Source organism: Notamacropus eugenii, chromosome 4 (genome assembly GCF_028372415.1).
Source record: "Notamacropus eugenii isolate mMacEug1 chromosome 4, mMacEug1.pri_v2, whole genome shotgun sequence".
Taxonomy (NCBI): Eukaryota; Metazoa; Chordata; class Mammalia; order Diprotodontia; family Macropodidae; genus Notamacropus; species Notamacropus eugenii.
Genome location: NC_092875.1, coordinates 296714583 through 296736936, shown reverse-complemented (window position 1 = coordinate 296736936; position 22354 = coordinate 296714583). Strand labels below are relative to the sequence as shown.

Genomic DNA, 22354 nt, shown 5'->3' with positions numbered 1-22354 from the left:
ATTCAAGTATTGTGGAAATACAATCAGGATAACACAAGATCTAGCACCCTCTACATTAAGGGATAGAAGGGCATGGAATAGGATATTCCAGAAGTCAAAGGAACTAGGACTAAAACCAAGAATCACCTACCCAGCAAAAGTGAGTATAATACTTCAGGGGAAAAATTGGTCTTTTAATGAAATAGAGGATTTTCAAGCATTCTTGATGAAAAGACCAGAGCTGAAAAGAAAATTTGACTTTCAAACACAAGAATGAAGAGAACCAGGAAAAGGTGAACAGCAAAGAGAAGTCATAAGGGACTTACTAAAGTTGAACTGTTTACATTCCTACATGGAAAGACAATATTCATAACTCTTGAAACTTTTCAGTATCTGGGTACTGGGTGGGATTACACACACACACATGCACACACGCACACACATAGAGACAGAGTGCACAGAGTGAATTGAAGACGATGGGATCATATCTTAAAAAAAAATGAAATCAAGCAGTGAGAGAGAAATATATTGGGAGGAGAAAGGGAGAAATGGAATGGGGCAAATTATCTCTCATAAAAGAGGCAAGCAAAAGACTCATTAGTGGAGGGATAAAGTGGGGAGGTGAGAGAAAAACATGAAGTCTACTCTCATCACATTCCACTAAAGGAAAGAATAAAATGCACACTCATTTTGGTATGAAAACCTATCTTACAACACAGGAAAGTGGGGGATAAGGGGATAAACAGGGTGGGGGGGATGATAGAAGGGAGGGCATGGGGAGGAGGGTGCAGTTTGAGGTCGACACTCATGGGGAGGGATAGGATCAAAAGAGAATAGAAGTAATGGGGGACAGGATAGGATGGAGGGAAATACAGTTAGTCTTATACAACACAGCTATTATGGAAGTCGTTTGCAAAACTACACAGATTTGGCCTATATTGAATTGCTTGCCTTCCAAAGGGAAGGGGTGGAGAGGGAGGGAGGTAAAGAAGTTGGAACTCAAAGTGTTAGGATCAACTGTCGAGTAATGTTCTTGCCACTAGGAAATAAGAAATACAGGTAAAGGGGTATAGAAAGCTATCTGGCCCTACAGGAGAAAAGAGAAGACGGAGACAAGGGCAGAGAGGGATGATAGAAGAGAGAGCAGATTGGTCATAGGGGCAATTAGAATGCTTGGTGTTTGGGGGGGGAGGGGAGAAAAGGGGAGAAAATCTGTAACCCAAAATTTTGTGAAAATGAATGTTAAAAGTTCAATAAATAAATTTAATATAAAAAAAAAAGAAAAAGGAAGAGGAAATTCACTAATCTATACGTGAGACTGCTAAAGTAAAAGGTGTGACCTGAGGTTTACAGGAACCTAGCTCTGTATTTCCCCTGGGAAAAATGACTCAGTGTTCTCTATTTCATTGTTCCCAATGACTTTACAGAATATAAGTACTGTGAATGACAAGAATTGACTCTGTGTGTGACTCTCCACTATTTCATTATGGTAGCCCTCCTCACACCAACATATATCATGACCCTTCTATACCTTTCTTGTTTCTTAAGTTGACATGATTCCTCTACCCCCCAAAACAATTATTATATTAATAGTTATTATATAACAACAAATCTTTTGGTTTTGACTCTCTACTTCACTAGTGTAGTCTTTAGACAAAGGGCTAATCCAGGAGTGGAGAACCCATGGCCTACTTGAGGACGTAGAGAGCCACAAGTGGACTAGGGCCCCAGGTTCCTCACCCCTGGACCTGCTAATCCATTGTCAGGCCTATGCATTGAAAGCTTTTCTGATTTGTTAGGATCTAACAAAATACGTTTGTTATCACACATTTCAAGAACCTAGGGTTACCTCTAGGGCACAAGAAAACTTCTACATAGGACCTTAGTAAGAGTTTCTATTGGTACATGATAATAAAAACTATACTAAACCCAATGTCTATTTTCTTGTAAAAAGAAATTATGATTTAGATGCTTCCTCAGAGAATCATACAAAAGGTAGGCTGAACTTGTCTCTGTTTACATATTTCCTTTATCTCTCAGTCCTCTTTAGTTTGACATATTTCATTATTTGGAAAGTCCTCAGGCAGAGAACTTCTCATTGCTTTTCTTGTATGTGGTATAGCAGATTCCTAGTCAGTTACGGAATAGTCTAGGTGACCTGTGAAAATGTTTCCAACAACGAGATTCTATGATCCTTTCAGTAGTCTGACTAATGATTTAAATACATTGTCCTTGAACCATGAGGTTAATGGACTAGACAGGGTCTGGCATGTAGCAGGAAAATAATAATTGTTTATTGGTTGACTGTTTAAATTTGCCTTTTTTAAATTTTCCTTTCTATCATTGTTCAAAGTTCTTATTTTCCTATAAAACATCTACTTTTATGAAATATTGACAAAAACATCTCAAATATGAATATGCTAGTCAGACTCAATATTCTGGCTAGTTTTGCCAAACTACTTTTTCTTCTTTACTCTTTAATTAAATCTCACTAAATAGCAGGATGCTATATTTAGAAACGAATGTGATATAAAAACTAAAGGTATCAATAAAAATAAGATCTTAAAAAATATTTGTTCCAATTTCTTTTAATATGACAACAAATCACAGTAACTTTCACTCAAAGTAAGAAGAGGTTCTTTAAAAGTCAGTGTTCCTTCTTTCTTTAAACATTTTATCTCATATTTCAAAAGGTTTTGTAAGATAATAAACTTTCTCTTTTTTTTTTTTGAAGTATAAGAAGAAACCACACCTCACCATATGATTTAGCCCATCTTAACCCAAACTACAATCATCATTTCTGTCTATTCTCTAGAGGCTCATCTGATAAGGTACAGTCCTTCCCGAGAAATAGTGCCATGTAGAAGCAAGACTCCAAGTTAAAACAAAAGTTAAAATTTAGACTCTATCTTTATGATAGTTGAAAACTGAAAAAAAAAATATTCACTTTACATGTTCCTCTTTTTGAAACAAGGAAAAACTATGACATTTTTATAATGTTCTTCCTAAAGCCGTTCTTTGTATACTAAGCCAAGAAGGAGAGAGTATTATACTAGTATGTTACTTTCATGCTAATAGTAACAGCGATAGATAGATGGATGGATGGATGAACGAATGGATGGATAGATGGACAGAGAGACAATGTTTATATAGCTCTTTAAGGCTGGCAAATCACTTTACAAATAATATCCCATTTTAATCCTAAAAATACTTCCGGGGTGGAAGGTACTATTATTATGATAATATTATACTTTTAAACCTTAAATGCTATAGAAATCAACTATTATTATTGTATGCTGTACTTTAGCTCATTATATTGATCAGAATATTTTAAATTGAATCTTTGGTGCCACCTCAGAGCTGAAACAAGACATTAATCTTTACTGTATCTTATTATTTCAATAACTTTTCCCCAAATCTTCATGAAATCTTAGCCCTATTTCCTACTTTATTCATTTAAGCACACCTACTCTCCATAAAAAAACTTGTCATATGCACACATTACATATATGTATACATATACATGCATATATAGACACATATATATTTTCATCAAAAAGGAAAGTCAAAATTAGATGAAACTTGATAACCATTAAATACCGGGGCTAAAAATGGAAATTAAAGTTTGTCACACCACCAAACTGATAAATAAAAAGACATGGTAACTGATGAAAGAGGCTACCTTTCCTTTATTTTTCTATTCATTTTTTTCTTAATTTCTGCTGAATGCATTTTTAAAATTTAATTTATTTTTGTTACATTTTAAGTTCCAGACTATCACCCTCCTTCTCTCCCCATCCTACACTAGAGCAGGCCACCATTTGATGCAGATTTATAAATATATGTAAAACCATAAGATATGTACTGCTATTTATCAGTTCTTGGATAAGGGAGGTGGAGAGCATCTTTCATAGGTCCTTTATAGTTAATCTGAGTATTTATGGTACTCAGAATAACTTGACTATTCACAATTATTCCTCAAATAATACTGCTGTTGCCGTGTACTATCATATCTTGGTTCTGCTCTCTTCATTGTTTATTATTTCATGCGAATCTTTCCATTTTTTTTTTAATCCACCTTCTCATCATGTCTTCAAGACCAGCAGTATTCCATCAAAATCATATACCATAACTTGTTTAGCCATTCCCCAACTGATGGGCATCCCCTTAATTCCCAGATCTTTGACACCAAAAAGAGTGGCTATAAACATTTTAGAACTTATAGGTTCTTTTTATTTCTTTTTCTCTCATCACCTTGGGAAATAAACAAATTAATGGTCAGTCTGGGAATAATTCCAAATTGCTCTCCAAAATGGCTGAATCAATTCACAATTCCAACAATGTATTAATGTCCCAAATTTTTCACACGCCCTTCAATATCTGATAGGGTTTGAGACTGTATTTCAAGGTTGTTTTAATTTGCATTTCTCTAAACAATAATAATTTAGAGAATTTTTCATATGATTATACATAGTTTTGATTTCATCAAAAAACTGCCTGTTCATATCCTTTGACCATTTATCAATTGGCAAATGACTCATATTCTTATAAATTTGGCAAAGTTCTCTATGTATTTGAGATGTGAGACCTTTATCTGAGAAACCATCTATAAAATTTTGGCCCAATTTTCTGCTTTCCTTCTAATCTTGGCTACATTGGTTTTATTTACACAAAAACTTTAATATGATCAAAATTATCTACTTTATATATCCCAATGTTTTCTATTTCTTATTTATTCATAAATTCTTCTCCTACTCATAACTCTTATATGTAATATGTTCCATGTTCTCCTAGTTTTGTTTTGTTTTTTATTATATATTCTTTTATATCTAGGTCATGTATTCATCTTGACTGTATTTTGGTAAATAGTGTAAGATATTGATCTATACCCAATTTCTGCCAGACTGCTTTCCAGTTTTCCCAATTTTGACCAAATTGTATATTCTTATCCCCAACACTCAAATCTTTACATTTTTCAAATAAAAGATTGCTATAATAATTTACCACTATATATTATGTGTATGCACTGTTCACCCTTCTGTTTCCTCATTGGTACCAGATAGTTCTGATAATTATTGCCTTATAAGATAGTTTAAGATCTCATCCAACTAAACTTCCTTCATTTTTTTCATTAATTCCTTTGATATTCTTGACCTTTTGTTCTTCCAAATGAATTTTACTTTTTTCTAACTCAGTAATTTTTCAGTAGCTTCTTTGGGATGGCATTGAACAAACAGATGGGTTTAGATGGAACTGTAATTTTTATGATCTTGACACTGCCCAACAATACACAATAATTAATAATCCTCTAATTATTTAAATCTGACTTTATTTGCATAAAAAATATTTTATAACTCTGTCCATGTAGTTCTTGGGTTTGTCTTGGTAGATACACTCCCACCTATTTTATATAGTCTAAAGTTATTTTAAATGGAGTATCTCTTACTCTGTCTTCCTGCAAGGGTTTGTTGGTAATTAATATATAGAAATGCTGATGATTTATGCGGATTTATTTTATATCCTGTTACTTTTCTAAAAATTATTATTTCAACTAACTGTTTAGTTGAATCTCTAAGATTTTCTAAGTGCATCATCATATTATCTCCAAAAAGAGATAACTTTATTACCTCAATGCCCATTTTGATTCCTTCAATTTCTTTTTCTTCACTTATTGCTACTACTAGCATATCTAATATGATATTAAGGCATCTTTGTTTCATTCCTGATTTTAGTGGGAAAGCTTCTAGCTCATCCCCATTACAAATAATGCTGCTCATTTACAAACAGAAATCAGTAGTAAAGAAAATTATGAAAATTTTAAATTAAACATAATTACGATTATTAAATTATATTTTAACTATTTCAAGTTCTCTCATTGAGTTCAGCAAAACTGAGGTGGGAGAATGGGAAGTGGAGTGAAAAAGTATTTATCTAGTGCCCATTATGTGCCAGGCATTGTGCTAAGGGCTTTACAAATATTATCTCATTTAATCCTCACCGTGTGAGGTAGGTGTTGTTATCCCCATTTTACAGCTGAATAAACTGAGGTAAACTGAGGTTAAGTGACTGGCCCAGAGTCACAAAGCTAGTAAGTGTCTGAGGCCTTGTTTAAATTCATGTCTTCCTGAATCCAGGCCCAGTGCTCTATCAAAGTGTCTTATATTACGAGACCTAAGTGAAAATGCAGATTACCAAGTGTTGACATAAGATACTTATTAATGAATTTTATTTTCAGTTATTGTTTTGAACATTTACAGTATAGTTTTGATTTATCAGTTATGTCTGACAGGAACAAATTCTGGCTGTTGGGCTCATGTATGGTCACATTATTCATTAAATATTTCTGATGCAATTTTTCAATTTATTTTTTTTACCTTAAACAGTAAAGCTACGTAGCATGCATTAATTTTGATTTACAAAGACCACTCAAAGGCATAATGCAGGTTATCAAAGAAGCATATTTAGATTCAAATTACCTTAAAGATTATGTGATTCCTTTCTGGTAATCCTGGTGTAAATTAAGGAGCAATGTAGCTACTAATATTTGTAAGTCAAGTATGGGAAATGGCCCCTTAAACACATATATGAGATACAATTATATGCATATAATGTGTTTAACATCACTATAATAAGGATCATTTAATTTGCTTTTAAACTATAGAGCTTACATGTTGGTTACTAATGAGTTGAAATGTTCAATAAAAGCAAAGGAAAATTATCCTCAATAAATTTGTCTTTTTAAATTGTTTATCTGTCCACACAAAGTCCTAATTCTGGAATTATTCCTAAATACAAAACATTAGACAACCGAACCTTCCTCCCCCAAAAGGCCTTTTCAGACAAGGTGGATTGACATTTAAGGAGACTATTTTAGAGGGTAGAGACGTATATGAGAAAACATTCAATTAGTTAACCACTAAGGTCTCCTCCAAACTCCAGGTTTCATGAAATAAGTATGTACGATTTAGGAACAGGAGAAAAGAAAAACGTGTGTGTGTGTGTGTGTGTGTGTGTGTGTGTGTGTGCAGAAATTATTAACATGTAACTGGGTCACTGCAAAAGATTGTTTGATGGAATACTGAAAACTAAACATGCTAAGAAATCTTGATGTCTTTATCCCTTATATCAGTCGTGGGGGTTGTGTGTGTGTAAAATGGTCTCATCCATGAATTTATGGAATTTTCAATTATTTTTATACTTTTTAACTAAATACTCTAATGCATCTTAAGGAGCAGAATCCTCTTTATAACATTTTACATGGGAAATTTCACATATAGTAATTTTTCTAACATGCTAAAAATAGATATCTAATTTTAGTGAAATTCTAATATGATACACAAAAGAACAGATGATACCCATAGATCAAAATGAAATAGCTGTAATTTGAAAGTTTATCCAAAAAGGTGGTGAAAATTAAACCTTTACATCATGATCAATTTAAAATGTGGAAATAATTTACATATGTTATTTGCAGGTACGTTATTCCAAAATGGCAATTAGTGATGTGAAACCATAACTTTCATGCTGTTCACAAGGATGGAAATTATTATGTCCATGTTCATATTTAAAATATAGATAACTTTGATAAACTGAACTCATTAAAAAATGAGGAATCATGGTACGGATAAAACAGTGAAGGATTCTGAGTCAGAAGACCAGAGTTCAAATCTCAGGTTTGTCATTTCCTAACCTTTCTTACAGTAAGTTTCCTCAGACATAAAGTGGGGGATTAAACTAGATGACTCCTAAAGTTTCTTCTGTATCTAAATCTATGAAGCTCTGATTTTTCTGCCTCTACCTACCATGCCTCCAAAATTCTGTTTATCTTAGGAACATTACTATGCTCCTAGTCATCAATAATTGTAACCTCAGTATCATTCTTCACTCTTTTCTTTTCCTCACCCCCTGAATATAAGCCCTAATATTAATCTCTCCAGAATATTTCTGCCAATCCCCTTCTCTCCATTCACATGTCTAACACCTATGTCCAGACCTCCTTACTTCTTACCTGGAAAAGAGAAATAGTATATTCATCAGATCCAGTTTTTCCACAGAGCTGTCAAGTCGTACTCATTGTCATCAAAATCATCATCCTAAGGTCTGACTGTCATTATGCTACTCCAAAATACTTAGAATATTTAGAACCTCCCTATTCCCTCCAGGAAACATAAAAACCCTACTATTTAAGTCCCTCCTCCCTTAAAGAAATATGCTTATCTATCTCTTTGGCCTTTTCAGTACGCATCTTCATATATACTCTTTTCCAGCTAAACTGGCCTTTTTGCTCTGCCTCCTAACTCTACACTTCGTGGAAACTCTCCCCTGTGTCTGGAGTACATATTTACCTTTCAAGTACCTAACTTCTTTCAAGGTTTGTTAGCTCAGATCCTAGCTCCTGAATTAAGCCTGCCCTGATCACCCAAGCTATTAGTGGTTTCTGCTTCAAATACTCTTAGAGGGCTTTGTATGTATTCCTCTTTGCTCCCTTAACTCCTTACTCTGAATTATATGCAACTGTGCTCATATTGTAACTCATTGAAATTTAAGCTCCCTAACAACAGATATTTCATTTTTTTTGTTTACATCATCAGTACCTAAAATACTACCTTCTACATAAAAAAGGATCAAGGAAAAATTGTTGAATTGATTTAATTGTATAACTATATGCCAATAAATGAGTCACTGACGGAATATCGATAAGCCTGTTTCCAATCTAAAGTCACTCATTAGGGTAAATGGGATAAATAGCACCATAAGATGATAGTATGCACATGGACAAATTTTTGTCTAGTACTTTACTGGCATGTAGGAAGACTGCATTATTTTGCTTTAAATCCTGGATTTAAATATTTAAATATTCCAGATCAACATTTGATTTACCAGCACATGAAAATTTTAGATGACAAAAATGGTCGGAAATGGTGAAAAGGAATGTGAGGAAATTTCAAATCTTCCAACATAGCCACACACAAAAAAAAAAAAAAGAGCACATTCAGAAGATCACTGAATGATGATCTTGTTCTGCCCATGATTTTTTTTTATGTTACTGAAGTCAGCCTCAGGCAGGGTTGGTGTGCATCAGTGAGACAGGAAGAAGAAAAAGTCAGAGTATTGAAGACCAGACAAAAAAAAAAAAGCACTTTTAAGTCTTTTTTCTTTTTCTTCTTCCTTGAACACTCCAGAGAGGGCAAAGGACAGAGAAACATGGACTTGTGTCTGAACAGACAATTTAAGTGCTTTCTACCTCCCACAATGACTAAAGGAAACAAGAAAGAGCATGGGATGATCATCATGAACTTTTTTTAAAAAATCATCCTAGTGATGGTAATTGGTGATTTTATTTTTTTAACCAAAGAAAATTAGCCTCAATTTACCAATTTAAAATTCATTTTTGGAATAGATCAGGTCTCAGAGAAGACAGAGTAGAATGAGGATATCTTCAAGGTTTTTCAGAGAATCTAGGTAATCCTTTGGATTCACAGAATCCCAAGTGTATTTTCCCAAATTGGGGACAAACTCTCCATCATTTTGTTGCAATCATAAGCACTATAGGCATCACAAGCCAATATTCTCCAATATTTTTCAGTTCATAAAATACCCATTGATTTGTCAGGACATTTCATTTCCAACCAAAGAGAGGGAAATTCCTCCAATTTCATCATACATTTTCAAGAACATTATGTATATCCACAAATACAACAGTGTTCTCCCCAATATGCATAATTCTATCTAAATCCTCCAATCATTTGAATAGAGTAGTAAGAAAATCTAAGACAAAGTTGCTTATAAGGTAGATCTTTGTGTCACAAAAATGCATTAAATTAATGCTTCCAATTTTATTTGATGAAAATGAGTAAATGTTTATTGATATCTAAGAAAATACTACATTGTCAATATAATGCAATAACTACAGATTCAGATATAAAAATATGACACCACAGAAGTTTGGATTTTGAAACACAGGTAATAAATATGTGTGACTGCTCATCAGAAATATTAAAAAAAAGTTTACGAGATGTAGGAATCCATTACAGACCACCTTCAAATTAAAAAAAAAATATATATATATATATATACATATATATAGTTCATTACTAAAGAAATAAGTATACCCATGACCACTTAAGAGTTCAGAAAAATAATTATTATAGTGATAATAATAGCTCACATGCATAAAGAACTTTAGAGTTTGCAAAGCATTTTACCTATGCCATGAATCTCATCTGATTTATAGAATAACCCAGTGAGATAAATAAGAAGAACATGTCAGTGATCTCTTTATAATTTAAAAAACCCAAAAGCACGGATAAAGTACAACAAAATAGACACTCTCATTCAATAGTAAGGAGCATTATACTGCTATGCTTATTTCATAAGAAAAAAGTTTATTTTTTTAAAAAACCAGACCTGATGACATGTGTGCCAAAATTTATAAACAGGATAAGGAGATGATTCTTTTTTTTTAGCATAGCCATCAAATATGATTCTTCCAGTGTTTGAGTGGTATGTAGAATATATGAGGATATATTCTAATGTATCTATATAATAATTTTCCCTAAATTGTCCCAAAGAGATGAATTTACATAGAGTCCAAAAGACACACAGATTCCAAAATCTGAAGGGAACTGTATAAACAGATAATCTAATGCATTCTCATAAATAACACAATTAAGGCAAACACAAATGAGGGGACTTGCTCAAGAACATACCTAAGTAGCAGAATTAGTATTTAAACTCACTTAAAAATGAACAAGATTGCCATCACATTCCAATGTCCCTCATTCAGTCTGTTTTCAGCTGAGATGCAACATCAGTAACAGCTGGCAACAGTAACTCAATGTCAAGAATCAAAGTAGTACAGAAGATGGAAATGAGATTCAGTGGACAGTCTCCATGTTAAACTATCAAAATTGTTGGATAGCATGAGCCATTTTCATAGTTATTAACTTATTTACCCAGAGAAAATCATAACAATTTGAACGCTGATCTTTAGTATATTATAGGCAAAATTTATTGTATCCCATCTGAAATATCCACATCTGATTAAGTCAATGCTGATAAAAATAATTTTGCTATAATTCTATTTTATAAAGTTCAAGTTAATGCAAAAGTTATTGTTAGCAAGTGACCACAGTAATCTAGTGTTTGACAAACACAAAGATTTAAGAACTCAACAAGAGTTGAACAAGAACTCAACATCTGACAAAAAACTGCTGAGAAAACTAGAAAGTAGAAACTAGGCATAGATTGGCATCTCAAACCATATAAGATGTACCTTTCAGATCTATGGATAAGGGAAGAGCTTATGACTAAACAAGACACAGAGATGAACATGGGAAGTAAAATACTAAACAAGACATAGAGACAAACACGGGAAGTAAAATAGATATAATTTTTACTACATGATATTAAAAACTTTTTTTCAAAAACAAAAGTAATATAGCCAAAATTAAAAGGAAAACAGGGAACTGGGGGGAAATTTTACATTATGTTTCTCTGAAAAAGGCCTCACTTCTCAAATATATATGGAACTGAGAAAAATTTATAAAAAAATAGCCATTCCTCAGTTGATAAATGTTCAAATGATGATATGGACAGGCAGTTTTAAGAAGAAGAAATCAAAGCACTCAATAATCACATGAAAAATATGTTCTAAATCACTATTTATTAGAGAAATGTAAATTAAAGCAACTCTAATGTACCACTTCACACCTATCAGATTGATTCACGTGATAGAAAAGAAAAATTACAAATGGTGGAGAGAATGTGGAAAAATTGGGACACTAATGAAATGTTGGTGGAGTTGAGAACTAGTTCAACCATTCTGAAAAACATTTTGGAACTATGCCCAAAGGACTACAAAATTGTGCATATTCTTTGACTTAGCAACTCTATTACAAAACATATATCCCAAAGAGATCAAAGGAAAAAAGTATTTACTTATACAAAAATATGAATAACAGCTCTTTTAGTGGTGTAGAAAAATTTGAAACTAAGGAATAGCTGAACTACAGTTGTGGAATGACTGAATAAATTGTGGCAGAGGATTGTGATTGAACACTTGTGCATAAGAAAAGATAAGCAGGATGGTTTCAGAAAAATCTGAGAAGACATATCACCTCATGCAAAATGAAATAAGCAGAATCAGGAGACGATCATACACAGTGACCACAATGTTGTAAGGATAATTACCTGTGAAAGCCTTAGCAACTCTGACCAAGTTAATGATCCAAGATAAACAACAAAGAATCCATGATGAAAAATGCTACCTACCTCTAGAGAGAGAATAGATGAATTCTGAAGATAGACTGAAAAAGTATATCTTTTTTTATGTTATTTTTCGTGGATTTGTGCCTGCTTTCTTTTGCAGCATGGTTAATGTGAAAATGTTTTGCATGACTTCATATGTATAATTGATATCAAATTGCTTACCTCCTCAAGGAGGGGGTATGTACAAAAGAGAATGAGAAAATTGGAACTCAAAAAAAATTTTAGGGATTGTTAAAATTTTTACATGAGATTGAGAAATATTCAATAAAACAGAAATATATTTAAATGAATGAATAATTTAATAATTAAAGTTATTGTTAGGTGATGCATCTGGACCTGTCAGAAACTTGTTGTGAGGCTTGTGAGTTTTACTAAAAAGTCATCAAGACAGATAATTATGTGAAAACAGCACTGATAACTCTGTTCTAGAAAAGCACTTGTTAAATATTATCAACAATTAAGCAGGTGGTAGGTTATATCTCAGTGTAAGTCTAGAATCAATGGATAGATAACCATTTCTTAGGTATGTTGGAGGAGGAATTCTTTTTTCAAGCAAGTTAGGATTAAATAATCATGTTAGACCCTTTCAGATCTGAAACTTTTATTATACAATGTTACAGAAAATCAGATTAGACATTAATTTCTACACTTGAAACAATCTGAATCTTAAAACTGTTGGAGAAGTTAAAGATTGTCTAATCTGACATTTTAGCAACTTCATGAATCCCAGTTAAAATATCCTCAGTAATGACTCCTCATGGAACATCACCAATGATGAGGAACATACTACTTCATAAGGCATTCCATCCTATTTGGGAAAATCTTTTCTTTTAAAAATTTTCCATATATTAAAAAGAATGTTGTTTCTCTATAGCTCCCAGTTCTTGGCTTTAGTTTTGTCCTCTAGACAGATGCAATCACTCTACTATATGACAAGACTTGGAACAGTTGAAGATAGCTACTGTGTACCTCATAGGTCTTCACTCCATGCTAAACATTTCCATATTCTTCATTCAATCTTCACATGGTAAGATTTTAAGTTCTTTTCTCATTCTGATTGCCCCCTACCCCTGCCTCAGACACAGGCTAGTTTGTCACTATCCCCAGTAAAATGTTACATGCAAAATACTACATATATAGTCTGACTAGTGCAAAGTACAATAGAACTACAATTCCTCTTGAGTGAAACTTCTTTTCTATTAACGTAGTCAAAAAAAATCACACTTTTTAAAAGCTGCTTCATTACAATATTTTTTCAATTGAAATGAGAGTGTGACCTGCTGTTCCTCACCCATCTCAACCCAACCATGAAGTATCTGGCTATACTTTTCCCATTATGTATTTATGCATTTATTAACTGAATTATCCACCATAATATTTATCCCTATTAAATTTCATCACATTAACTTCAGTCCCCTCATTCCAATCTGCTGGGATCTTAACCAATCCTGATTCTTTCAAGTTATTAACTATCCATCCCAGATTTGTATAATCTATATATTTTATTGGTACGCCATCTATGTCCTCATCTACAACACTTGGTAACACTTGATCAAGACAATCCAAAAGAGAAAGCTCTAGGGGGAGCCAGGTGGCTCAGCGAATAGAATACCTGCCCAGGACTCAGGAGGACCAGAGTTCAAATCTGGCCTCAGACTTTACTAGCTCTGTGTGGCCATGGGCAAGTCACTTAATCCCAATTGCCTTGCCTTCCCCTTTCCATTACAAAAAAAAAGACAAAGCTCTACAACATGGCACTACAGAACTACTATCTGTACTTCTAGGTTGACTTCAGTCCATTAATCACCACTGTGAATCTGTTCCTTCAACCAGTTATGAATCTCCCTAACTTTATCATGCAACATTTAGTATTCCTTCCTTAAATACATTGTGAATGACTGCTGTCAACCCCCTTGCCCCAATCCAGTTATATTACACTTACAGAGGTTCTCTGATCTACCAGTCTTGTCATCAACTGAAAAACAGAATTAGGTTAGAATGCCACAACTGGTTACCTCTTCTCTTTCCAATGACTCACAAAACAAAACAAAACATAAAGGAATAATTCATTCTAAAATTTTGTTAGGGAAGGAAATAATACTAGTCGTAAAATATGTCTTCCTCTTTAGAAAAATGAGTGAAACATTCACCCTTTTCTAGTCCAATGGCACATCCCTTCCCTTGTTCCACCCTTCTTTAGTCATCACTTAAAATAGTTCAGCAAACATATCTGAAAATTATTTCTACATCCTGGTATGCAATTTATTTGTACCAGGTGAAATCAACTCATTTTTACAGCAAATTCATCTCTTGCTCTCTTTGGCTATCTTGAACACCAATTATTTTTCAACCCTTGTCACTCCAGGCCTTTTAGTGTGAATATTCTTCTCTACAATCAAGAAGGCTTATGCAAAGTCGTGTTTTTGTAGTCCAGTGTAGTGGTTGTAGTTGTTTTAATCTATTATTCATTGGCATTAAACCGCCTGCCCCAAAGAGTAGATCTATCCATAGCTTGTTCACAATGAGGAAGTAATGCTTAGACAAAGCACTTTGTCAGGCTCAATGAATTAGTAGTGTGATGTGGCACCCAATAACCTACTGTGAGCGATATCAATTCCAAGAACAAGAAGGTGGTAATTCTCACTGTACTCAGTGTTAGTTAGACCATAGCTAGAGTGTTGTGTTTATTTCTAGCCATGACAATTTAGGAAAGCCTTGATAAACTGGAATGTCCAGAAGAGGTAATTCAAGATGGTGAAGGGCCTGGAATCCATGTCCTAGGAGAATCAACTTAAATAAATAGAGATATTTAATCTGGAGAAAAGAAAATTCATGAGGAGTATGATAACTATATTTAGCTATATAAAGGACTATCACTTGGAAGAGTGGTGAAGTTTGTTCTTTCTTATCTTAAAAGGAAGTTGCTAAGAAGCAAATTTAAGCTTGATTTCAGGAAAAACTTTCTAACCATCAGACCAGTCAAAAAGTATAATAGGCTGAATATATATGGGTATATTGAGTACTTCCTTATAGGAGGTCTTCACACAGAATCTGGTTGACCACTTACTAAATGTGTTTTTGCTTGTAATCTTTTTGGAGGTGGAGAGATGGACTGTACGAGGTGGTTATTAAGGGCTCTTCCAATTCTAGCAATCTCTCATTTGGTGAATTTTTCCATAGCAATGGTTCTCAAAGTGTGGTCCCAGGACACTTTCACAGGACCCAGTAGGTCAAAATTATTTTCATTAGAGTACTAAGATATTTTTATTTCTAATATTGTAAACAGGTATAGAAAAAAACTCACATAAACAAAGGCTCTTTGGGGAGTTTTTATTATTTCTTAGATTATATACGGGTCCTGACAGCAAAAAGCTTGAGAAACTGTTCTATATATTGTTATTTGTTCAATTAACAGTACATCTTCCAAAACTGTTGAAAAATGAACATTACAAAGTACAAAAAGGTAAAGCAACTAAAAAAAACCAAAAGAACAAAACAGAAAACTGAATCAAGAAAAGGAACCAGTACTTTCTAAGCCTAAGAAAAATAGGTTCTAAAAGTTCCAGATCAGCTAGCCTCAGTGACAGACATCTGGCACATAATAAGCATGTAATAAATGTTTATTGACTGAGTGTTTACTGACTATTAGGGAAACTGAAGCTAGGAGATTGTTTGAGTTTGGGAGTTCTGGTCTGCAGTGGGACTAAAGTCAATCACAGTGCTAAGGCCAGCATTAAAATGGTGAGGCCCCAACCTTTCTAAGAAGGAAAGAACTGGTCCAAGTTGGAAACATATCTCAGGTCAAAGCTTCCATGCTGATCAGTGTGGAATCAGACTCACGAACAGCCACTGCATTTTCACTATAGGAGACCCATTCTCAAAAAAATAAAATAAAATTCTGGATCAAAATGACAGTGGTCACATGCTGCATCTTATATAAAGCTATGATCCCTTGAATCTCCTGTAGACATAATATACAACTTCAACAGTTTAATCATGTTGAAGCTACTTTTTGGAGGATTGTGTGAAGTGAGCACTGAAACTGGAGTCAGGAATACTTGAGTTCAAATCTGGCCTAGAAACTTATGAGCTCTGTGATCCTGGGCAAGTCACTTAGTTTCTGTCTGCCTCAATTTCTTCATCTGTAAAATTGAGACAATAATTTATTTCCCAAGGTTGTTGTAAGGATAAAATGAGGTAATACTTGTGAAACTTAAAGTGCTACATAAATGTTAGTTATTATTAAATTAATAAATAGATCACTTAACTAGCTCCTATAAGGAGACTGAATGGAAAAAAAAAATTTAAGGGCTCACTGCTGTATCCCAGGTAACAAAATCACAAAATCTCAGAGGATGAAGGTACTTAAAAATCCCTAGAATCCACTTTGAAACATCTTACCAAAGTGAACATCCAGTACTAGCTGATACATCTGAAGATTGATCTCTCTGTCGCTACCGGACTCCAGCATTCCACAGTTGTGCATCATCTTATTTGAAGATGTTTTTTAAATGGCAGTGGAGTGACTCATTTTAAGCTAAGATGTGAAAAAGTTCCGGGATGAAGACACAGAACCACAGACAAGCAACAGAAGCAGCAAATGGCAGCTATAACTACAAATTAGTGAATGATCATCAGATATTACAAATGCAAAGAATTTCTAATAAGGCATTGATATCTTCAGCTAAGCATTCAAATGGATCATAATAATTCAGCAGTATATTACTCAAATAAAAAATTATATGTATATTATATGAAGAATATATTAAAATGTCTATTATAAACCTTTGTTTCATGGCTATTTTTATTTTCTTCCTATTTGGCATATATTTTGTGCCACAGTTAGTTATGAGTCACATAAATTAAGCTATCCATCAATATGAAAAGAGGAAAGGAATGAGCATTTATTTAGTACCAGCTATGTTTCAGGCACTATACTAAGCACATTTACAAATATTACTTCATTTTAACCTCAAAACAAACACGAGAGGTAGGGGCTATTACTTCATTTTACAGCTGGGGCTCAGCAGTGTTAGAGGGCACATTTGAACTCAGGACTTCCTTTCTCCAGTTCAGGCATTCTATTCCCTTTCAAGTTGCTTCTAAAACCATGAATGCAATATGCCATAGGAAAGATGTATCATATTCAAATCAGCTGCAAGGAAACATTTCATATACTGTCCTCCACTTTCTCTGACTTCCATTTCTAAATGGTAGCTATGTTCTGGTACCCAGCTTGCATCACCCAGTTTCAAAAGGTCTTCTTGGAAAAGTGAAGTTGATTCCAATTTAGGCAAGTAAATAGAAACAATATAACTACTGTTGGGATTTGCTGGCTCTAACTTTTTAAGTGAATTAAAGCAAAAGGCAATGAGTATCAGGAAAAAAAAAAATGTTTTTGCCCCAGCAGCACTCTGACTCTGCAAGTTCCTGGTGTGAGGAAGCAGTTCAGTTCAGCCACACTGATCCCACAGGACGATCAAAAAGGGGCAATTGGGCCCACACTGTCAACTCTGGCAGAATATGATGCTACAAAGCATACCTAGAACCTGCTTCTTGTAACAGAATTACAGTTTTATAGATCAGAGGGAACCTGGAGGTCATTGAGTTTATCCTTTCCATTTTGCCAATAAGGAAATTGAGGTCTCAAAAAGATTGTGACTTACTCCATGTCAGAGAAGTACTAAATAGTACACAATAAATATGACAAAAAGACTTTTTGGTGAATTTAACTGCGAATGTGAACATAGAACACTAGGCTATTCAGTAATATGGATTTCTCAGATTCCTAGATTGGAGCTCCATTGAGAAGTGGCATGATAATCCTCAGAGCCTTTTGTATTACTAGCACTTCTAGCACAAAGGTTACACATAAATTTTCAAGAGGTTGGGTTCTTAAGGATAAATGAACAAATAAATTCCTAGAGACCAGATAAAGGCTAATACACCTCCACAATACAGATCAGGCACATTAGTGAGTTTGGTATATGTCCCAGTAACAGCAGTAAGGGACTGGTATATCTACAGGTAATTAAATTCATCAGGTAAGGTCAGGGTCAGGTACCACAAAACACATTCTATAAATTCTTAAATTTCCAGGCCACTAAACAGTTTCCCAGGATGACAGATCAATGCTATTCCCTTTCCTACTTCTAAAAGTTTGTGCGTGTGTGTGTGTGTGTGTGTGTGTGTGTGTGTGTACACACATCAGGTAAATGCTCTCTGTTTGTAATCCAGCCTTAGTTAACTGAAATCTGACAAGACTAATTGGCAAAGATGAAAGATAAACATTGGTATTGATTATAGATGACAACTGATTATATAGTTTCAAATCCTTCCTTTGGTTCTTACTATTTGTACGGTTACAGGCAAATCACTTAAACTCTGTGCTCCAGATTCCTCATCTGTTAAATACAGATACACGAAGAATTTATCTTACAACTTGTTTGGAGGCTTAAATGAGATAATGTATGTACACTAGCAAATAAAGACCAGCTATGAGTACTATTATCTTCATCTCATCCTTTATTATCATTATTACCAATACCAGTGAAAATGAAAACAAACTTGCAGTCATCTGTATTTAACAGAGAAGGTGGAGAAAGCATGGGATAACATACATATAGAACTTACAAATACACAGGAAGTAACAAAATATTTAGTAATATTATAAGAAATAAATATTATTATAAATTATAGAAATTATAAATATAAGAAATCAAGTAAGAGGGAGATAATAAAGATTGTAACAAGAGAAAAATAACAAAAGAACAGAAGGTAGCAATTACATAATTTGTAAGATATTTCATTAACACAAAGTTTCTGTGATTCTGCATCTTCTAGTCTTGGTTCATAAAATCAGGCTTGAAAGTGAACTTTACTTTTAAAAGAAAGGTAGATATGAACTTTCCTGCCAATGGCCAATGAGTTCATTGGAGTTATGTCTAAAAAGGTCAACATATCAAAATACACACACACACACACACACACACATACCCACCCCTCATGGAATCCTACCATTTGATCACATGTTGGCTTATACCTAGGTAAACAAAGTACTGTGATCACACTATCCATGTACTCAAGTTTAAATTTTTAAAAGGTTTCTAAGGTAAACTAAAATAACACAAACATGTTACATATCCCATTGATATACATATATCCGGAAAAAGTCACATATAACCATGACATGATCTAGTGGAAAGAAAATCAGACCATTCACAAGGAGACAGATTTCAGCCTCTCATGGGACTTTACACCAACAAATAGATTTCTCTTTACCTCAGTTTCCTTATATGTAAAAGTAGAGGATTATACCTTGATGATAGGCAGTTGGGTACTGAAGAGGTGTTGGACTCAGAAAGATCTGGAATTAGGCCTCAGACACTTACTACTTATACAACCGTTGGCGCGTTGGCAAGTCACCTAACTTCCCTTGGTTTCTTCAACTGTAAAATGGGGATAATAACAGCACCTGCCTCACTGTTTTTTGTGAGAATCAAATGAGGTATTTGTAAAGTGCTAAGTATTGAATAAATGCTTGTTCCCTCCCTCTAGATAACCTCTTTTGTCTCTACAAGATCTAACATCCCATAACTTTAGGAAACTTCTGTATTCACATGCATATGCATGAAGGTGTGTGTATATGGTGCATGATTCGATATTAATAAATGGTACCCTTTCCCAAAGCTCTTCCAAGAGCATCAGTAGCAGCTACTTGTGAGATGATGAGGTGCTTAGAGAAAGGAAAGGCCACTGTCTTCACACAAGGACCTACTTGCTTAGTATCTTAGGGCCCCAAAGCTCCAAATCTTGGCCACCACAACCAACGCCCCCCAGACCTGGTCACCCACGTGTCCCCGCTCCTCCCCTAGGCCAAAGAACTCCCCCAGCTACCCGAATGGCACGTGACTCGCCTGCAGCGACCATTGTTCTTGCCTCCACCCAAACTGCCCAACTTTTCTTTGCTCTGTTTTACCCTGGTCCCTGCAGGGCACATCTGCCCTCCCCACTCCCTTCCCCTAATCTGCTTCCCCCTCTGGGGCTGTCGTGGGAGGGGGCAGGGGCAGGATCCAGTTACTGTCCTCACAGCAGCAGACCGACCAGGAGAAGGGGGTGTAAACGTTCAGCCCCCTTCCTCAGGTCCGGGGCAGGCGGGCCGGGAGCGCCAGGGCACGCGGGCCCAGCCCCCAGAGCAGCGGGAGGCTGCTGCCCGGCTCCTACCTCTGCTGCTGCTGCACTTGTAGCCACTTGTCCGGGGAAACTCACCTGGACGCGGAGTCGCTGGCTCCCTGGGGCTCTGGCGTGGCAGTCAGCTGGGCAACAGCAGCGGCATCTCCCGGGAGTAGATTCCCCCACCCACCCCCGCGCCCACAGAGTCCGGCACGGCGTTTTTCAGGGAGGAGGCAGTTTGTAGAAACCTGAGGGGGGGGGGGGGGGGTGCGGTGAGGTGAGGTGAAGAGCTGAGAGGGAAAGTTAAGTTGCTTCGTGTTTTCCCTTTTCTTTTTTTCTTTTTCTGTTTTTTTAAGTCGCTAGCCAAGACTTTACCATATGCTCTAGCGAGTATTAGCTTTGTTCAATGGCGACAGGGCAGCAGCCAGAGTCCTACCGACCGATCGATTTACTAAACAAACTGAAACGTGGGTGGGGATGTTAAACAGTAACTCGCAGACTCAATGAAAACTGAAAGCGGCTGCAGTGGCCCCCATCGGCTCATTTCCCTGTTCCCAAGGCCCCTGGGCATGTCGCGGGCGGGCTGGTCAGTTCCAACCCCTGCAGTCTTTGAAGGCTCCTGCTCCCTAGGACCCCAAGAGCTGCTACTTTCCCTTTGCTAAGTGCACGAAATGAACTTGGCCTGGGACTTCCCCTCCCCCCTCCCTGCTACACCTGCCAACAGACATCGTCGGTCACTCCAGAATTCCCAACAGAACCGCAATACGTGTGTCTGCCTAGGCATTCTAGAGCAGCATTTCTCCAACACCACTCCAGCCTCCCCCACTTCGTAAAGCGCTCTCAAGTGCTGAGGGCAACCGTAGAAGGCACGCCTCCAGGTTTAGCCCGGGTGGCTAAAGCAGCGGCCCCAGGTGCATGATGCTCTATCCACTGCCCAGCCCACTTGAGTCATCGCTAGTTAAGTGATACATTCGAAATTCTGTCGGACCTCCAGAGGGGTAGGGAGTGTCTCTCATCCTATTTCCTAAGCCTGGTGGTATTGGCGGGGGGGAAGGAGGAGGAATTGTCTCCTGACCCCCAAGCGTCTATTTAATTCCAAGCCAATAAAGTCCACTACTATGGAATGGAATTGTCAATAATGGGAATCAAGTGGGTCCCTAGAAATCAAACTATGATTTTGAGCCTCTCGGAGCAAGATGCTCTGAGTACACCTTGGCCCGCAGAATTGCCATTCAGCAAACGTGCCACCAGGGATAGGTGGAGATTTTCCTGGGCCCACTTAATCTCTCTTGCCTATTTGGCTAATTATATGCCTATTCTCCCTTCCCACCACCTGTGATCGCTCCAAGACATCTTACACTCAAGGAACCAAAGAAGTCCAGAAGGGTTGCTCAGCACCAATAAGAAATACTGGTAGATTTTATCATACTCTATAAAATGCCAAGAACATTGGGAAAACTTTACAATTTAATTGCGTGTTTGCAAGAATTAGTGACTTTAGGTCAAACGCGTAATTATCTTCATGAGATAAATAGTTACATAATCCTCTAGGTTTGTTTGTTTTTTTTTCTTCAGCTTCGGAGTTGGATGTTATTTTAAGTCGACTATAACAATGCCAAGTAGATCAAAGGATCAGAGGATTTTTTTTTCCTTTTCTTTTTATATCAGGTTTACTAAACTTTCTCAGTTTCCTCCACTGAATCTCTTGCTGAAAGACTTAAAAAACAAGTTGCTGGCTGTTTTTGAAATCAGAACAAAGGGGAGAGATCATATTAAGAACATCTGAACTCCCTAAACAAAACACATTCTTTGGTCCTTCAGAGCTAACACTTCCATGTGCATGAACTGTGATGCAATAGGGGCCGCTTTTCCATTGCGAGCCACCTAATAGTCGGAGGGAAGTTGCAGTCTAAGTGAAAATTAACAAATTATT

The 22354-nt window shown here is 35.8% G+C and overlaps 1 protein-coding gene across 2 annotated transcripts in view; it reads right to left on the bottom strand.

Moving 5' to 3' along the window:
• Nucleotides 1-20952, bottom strand: part of HNF4G (hepatocyte nuclear factor 4 gamma) — a 173156-nt gene extending 152204 nt beyond the window's left edge. Inside the window, exon 1 of one of the 2 annotated variants that reach the window (XM_072604917.1) lies at nucleotides 20518-20952. The gene's annotated coding sequence lies outside the window, so the exon portion shown is untranslated. The remainder of the gene's footprint in view (nucleotides 1-20517) is intronic. The other variant, XM_072604919.1, reaches the window with a different exon arrangement.
• Nucleotides 20953-22354: the final 1402 nt, after the last annotated feature.